Source organism: Elaeis guineensis, chromosome 1 (genome assembly GCF_000442705.2).
Source record: "Elaeis guineensis isolate ETL-2024a chromosome 1, EG11, whole genome shotgun sequence".
NCBI lineage: Eukaryota > Viridiplantae > Streptophyta > Magnoliopsida > Arecales > Arecaceae > Elaeis > Elaeis guineensis.
Window position 1 is genome coordinate 147,370,795 of NC_025993.2, and position 5,321 is coordinate 147,376,115.

A 5,321-nucleotide genomic window follows, 5' to 3' on the forward strand; every position below is an offset into this window, starting at 1 on the left:
GACAACGGACACCACTCCACTCTCCGTAACAAACTCCACGTGGCCCTGAACGACCCCTGACGCCACTACATTTCGTAACAAACTCTGGGCGGCTCTGAACAGCCCACTACCAGGCGGTTACAGACGTCGCTGTCAATTAGTTATGCTCTCCATCTATAAATAAGGATCCTCAGATACGTTCTTCTCTAAGCTCAAAACTCTATCTCAAAATTCTGTTAAAATTCTCACTTGAGCACTCCATTTTTGTTGAAGCAGAATACTGACTTGAGCATCGGAGGGTCTTGCCGGAGCACCCCCAACTCCGATTTAGACTTCCCTTGCAGGTCGCAGCGGCGACTGCGGTCATCTCGACTCCAGCAATTCCAGCTTCGGCGAAATTTTGCATCAACAGAATTGACGCTAGAGGAAGGACGCGTGTCTTCGCAGTACCCTTGTTCTTAAAGGAGTGCTCAACGGGACTATCTCCGATCATCTTCTCTGACGTCCTTCTCTCCTTCCCCTACTTGATCTCCACCTGATGCCTCCCCGAAAGGCATCCACCAGGCGATCCACAGCCTCCACAGTCAGATCTCAGGCTCCGACCTCGCCTCCAGTTTCTCAGGTTCCTCCTCCTCCTCCGGCAGCGGCGGTCGGTATGGAGCAGTTCGATCTGCTGGTTCAGCAGGTCAGAGGCCTCACCGAAGCAGTGCAGGCCATGCAGCAGCAGCAGCAACAGCCGCAGGCGTCGGTGCGGTTGGAAAGGGTATCGTCGGAGTTTCAAGATCCAGCAGTAGGGTGGGCCACTTGGGCCAGTCATCATGTCTTCCCCGAAAAGGAGAATCCGAGGATGGAGAACCCTCAGTCTGATCACGATTCCACTCCCGGAGGATCCCTACCTCCACTCTACCAGAAGACCCTCGAGACTTGCAGTCGAGAGGACCTCCTGGATCGAAGGCTCCAGGAGATGAACCGGTGGATCGAAGAACTCCGTCATGCTCCTCCTGCTTATGGTGAGGACATCTGTACTGACCCTCCTTTCTCTCAAATGATCATGCAGGAATCGATCCCGCCGAATTTCAAGCTCCTCCAATTCGAAAGCTACGACGGGACCTCGGATTCGGTTGACCTCCTGGAGGCCTTCCGGACAATGATGCTGCTCCATGACGCGCCAGACGCCATCCTGTGTCGAGCTTTTCCATCCACTCTGAAAGGAGCAGCGAGGAACTGGTACTCGGTGTTGAAGTCGGGTACCATATTCTCTTTTGATCAGATGAGCCACCAGTTTGCGGCCCATTTTGTTAGCAGCCGGTGTCTTCGGAGAGGTTCGGAGTTACTCATCAACATCAAGCAAAGAGAGGGAGAATCCATCCGAGCTTACGTCAACCGTTTCAACGTCGCTACATTGGAGGTCCGAAATTTGGACCAATCGGTCGCGATGGCCGTCCTGAAAAACGATCTTCAGAAGAACGATCTCTTATTTTTCCTGAAAAAGAAGTATCTCAAGGACTTTGCTGATTTGTTGGCTCGAGCCGAAGGATATGCCTGAGCAGAAGAAGCCTTCAAGATGAAGGACGAGGAGACCGCGAAGGAGCGACAGGCGGGAGATTCAAGCAAGCCCGTAGTTGAAAAAGGGCCGAGTGAAGCTCGGTCGCGTTCTCGAACTCCTCCCAGACACAGGCGTGTTCGGACTCCTCCCTGAGCTCGTAAGCAGAGAAGCCCAGACCACAGAGTTCGATGGAGTTCTTCCCCCGGAAGATTCCACAGTTACGCCCCTCTCAACGCATCGAAAACTTAAGTACTGATGGAGGTTAGGGAGCAGCTGCCAAGGCCAGAAAGGATGAGCTCGCACCTCGAAAAGCGCAACCTGAATAAATTCTGCCTCTATCACCATGATCACGGCCATGACATGGAAGAATGCATTCAACTCTGAGACGAAATCGAGGAACTCATCAGACGAGGTCGGCGTGACAGATTCATTCGACGTCGACCTGAAGGTAGGAAAGATTGGCCTAGGGCCCTGCTGCAGCCGGAGCCGCTAAGAAGGGAGGAGCAGCCTGAAGATCGGCCTCCGATTGGGATTATCAACTCCATCTCAGGAGGACCCCGATGGAGAGCAGACCTTCCGCGGCTATAGGATTCGAAAAATCTACGAATGTATTACCAACAACTTTGCCCTAAATAAAAATTTCTTTCATATTTGCGTATTTTTTCTTTTGGCACAAGCTTATAACGACAGGAAGTAACTCTCCCATACAAACGAAATTAAGCGTGTTAGGAACAGGAGGAGAACCTTGTCCTAACATGAGCAAAGTCGAAGGCCCGATTTCTTAAAGATCGGATGGGGGGAGAGGCCCTTGCAACGGCCCTTATGTGCCCCCACAGCCTTGTTAGGAATAGGAGGAGAACCTCATCCTAACATGAGCAAAGTCAAAGGTCTAGTTTCTTAAAGACCGGATGGGGGGAGAGGCCCTTGCAACGGCCCTTATATTCCCCCACAGCCTTGTTAGGAACAGGAGGAGAACCTCGTCCTAACATGAGCAAAATCGAAGGTCTGATTTTTTAAAGACCGAATGGGGGGAGAGGCCCTTGCAACGGCCCTTATGTGCCCCTACAGCCTTGTTAGGAACAGGAGGAGAACCTCGTTCTAACATGAGCAAAGTCGAAGGCCCGATTTCTTAAAGACCGGATGGGGGGAGAGGTCCTTGCAACGGCCCTTATGTGCCCCCACAGCCTTGTTAGGAATAGGAGGAGAACCTCATCCTAACATGAGCAAAGTCGAAGGCCCGGTTACTTAAAGACTAGATGGGGGGAGTGGCTCTCGCAACGGCCCTTGCGTGCCCCCACAGCCCTGTTAGGAACAGAAGGAGAATCTTGTTCTAACATGAGCTGAAATCGACTGTCGGAAATAAGAGGAGAACCCCGTTCCGACGCCAACAAAGGCTCGATCGATCAAGACCGGACAAGGAGGAAAGCCTCCTCAACGGCCCCTCTACACTCTCACGACCCCGTCAAGAGCAGAGAGAAGATCCTCACTCGAACACAGAAGAAAAGGAGAGATAAAAAGAGAAAGCGACGAACTACGCCAGTGATAAGTGAAAAATGAACTACATCAAAGACTCAAGGGACCTCGTCTCAATGAGGAAGAAAACCTTTGTCGAAAATCTCTAATCCCTAAGGGCGAATCAATATAGCGACGATCAAGAATCTTCAAACAACGTCGACGTCGAATAAGACGAAAGATAAAAGAAGCTCGGTAAACAACGACTCAAAGTAAGAATAGATGAGGTAATGAGAAAAATTTTATTTCATTTCATTAGTAAAGCGTGCGTTACGAAGCCTTTGAAGGCCGAGACTCAAGGGACTTCGTCTCAACGAGGAAGAAAATTTTTGTCGAAAATCTCCAGTCCCTAAGGACGAATCAGCACAGCAACGATCAGGAATCTTCAAATAACATCGACGTCAAATAGGACAAAAGATAAAAAAAGTTCGGTAAACGACAACTCAATACCAAAATGGACAACGTAATAAAAAATTTTCTTTTCATTTCATTAGTGAAGTATATATTACAAAGCCTTGAAGGCCAAAAAGAGAGACGACGAACAAAAAAAAAAAAAAAAAGAGAGAAGAAAAAAAGAAGAAAGGAGCTCTGAGGAAGCCCAGTTTCTTCCGACTTCGAGCTCTCGGTTTCAGTCCTTATTAGGGATTGCCTTAAGTTTTCAACTTCTTCCTCTAGTTTCATCTTTCTCAGCAGCATATCCCGGTACATCTGGTGGAACCGTCGGCTCTCGCCCTCCGACTCTTGAAGCCTCTTTCTCAGGACCTCGGACTCCACCTCGACATCTTTGACTGCCTGCTTCTCGTGGACCAGCTGAATCTTCAGCCGCTGCAGTTCGGCCTCCTCCCGCCCAAGGGCCACAGACAATTCTGCCATGGTCCCCCTCAAGGAGCGAAGCTCGTCGGAGCCTTGTGCAGAGGCGAGCTAGACTCTCTCAGATAAATACCTCTGAAGGCAGGCAACTTCATCGGTCACTGTTTGGAGCTTCCTTCGGTAGTCCTCTACTTGCCTACTCCAGCCGACTCGGTAGGCGTTGTAGTTTGCCTCAGCATCCTGCAGCTACTTTTGAAGGTCGGAGAACTTCTTCGACCAGTCTCGATCGCGGTTGGCTTGGACTATGAGCCAGGACGAGCTTCTTTCCAACTGGTCGATCTTCTTTCGTGCGGCTGCCAGCTCGACTTTAAGAGAGCTGATCTTGGAAGCCTGAGCCCAAGATCGATCGCTGGCACGTTTCTGGAGTTTCTCGAGCTCCGTCACGAAGTCGGCCTTCTTCCGAATGAATTTCATGAGACCCTTTCTGTGGAGGTCCTGAAGGCAAACAGCCTCCACAGTGACTTCCGAATGTCTCTTCCTCAGTTAGTGAAGTTCATCTTCCAGCTTCTTAGATTTCTTCGTCAACTGACGAACTTTCCTTTTGAGGTCTTGGATCATCGACTTTAGAGGAATCCCCTGAGACAGGGGAAGAGCTTCGGCAGGACACTGTCGTTGGGAGACAAAAGCGCCATGACTCAGATTAGTACAAGAAGACAAAAGATAAGGAAAAGAATAAAAAAAAAGGGGACCCTCTGTAAAGAAGGATCCGATTTCATTGATTAAATGATTTTCAAGTACAAGAGAATGAAAAGAAAAAAAAATCACCACAAAAGAAAAATACAAAGCTAGAGGTTTCGGACCTCTGGGGTAGAAATAGAGGGGCTCGACGTCCCCAGAAGATCATCAGCGACGGCCGCGGCGGTCGACGAGGTTTCGGCTGGAGGAGGACCGGCAGCGGCTTCGGATGGTCCGGCTTCATCATCGGATGCCTCATTCAGGAAGTTGAGATCCAATTCGGAAAATCTCCCAGCCACCTTCTCTTGGCAGAGTTCGAAACCCTTGATGAAGGCATTCTGGCCGAACTGGACCTTTAGATCCTCCATCTCGGAGGAGGCCTTAAACTCCTCCACTGCTCGGGCCCCTGCCTCCGAGATCAGGGACGGAATCCATACTTTCAGCTCGAAAACCTGCATCTTCAACTCGAAAGCCTGCGCCTTCAGTTCGGAGATTTCGGCCTCAGCCTTCTTCCTCTCCTCCTCCAAGATGGTCTTCAGATCGGATGAGGTTCGTCCCTCCTTTTCCAGTGCCTCTTGGAGACTTAGGACCTCAGCGATCTTTTACTCGAGGCGAGCGGCCCCAACCAGGCGACCTTCCTCTGCCTGAGCTACCTCCCTCTTGGCAATCTTCGCCGCCTCGATGTTGGCGACAAACTGGTGCCCAATCTGCAAGAAATGTCGGGGAGTCCATATAAAGG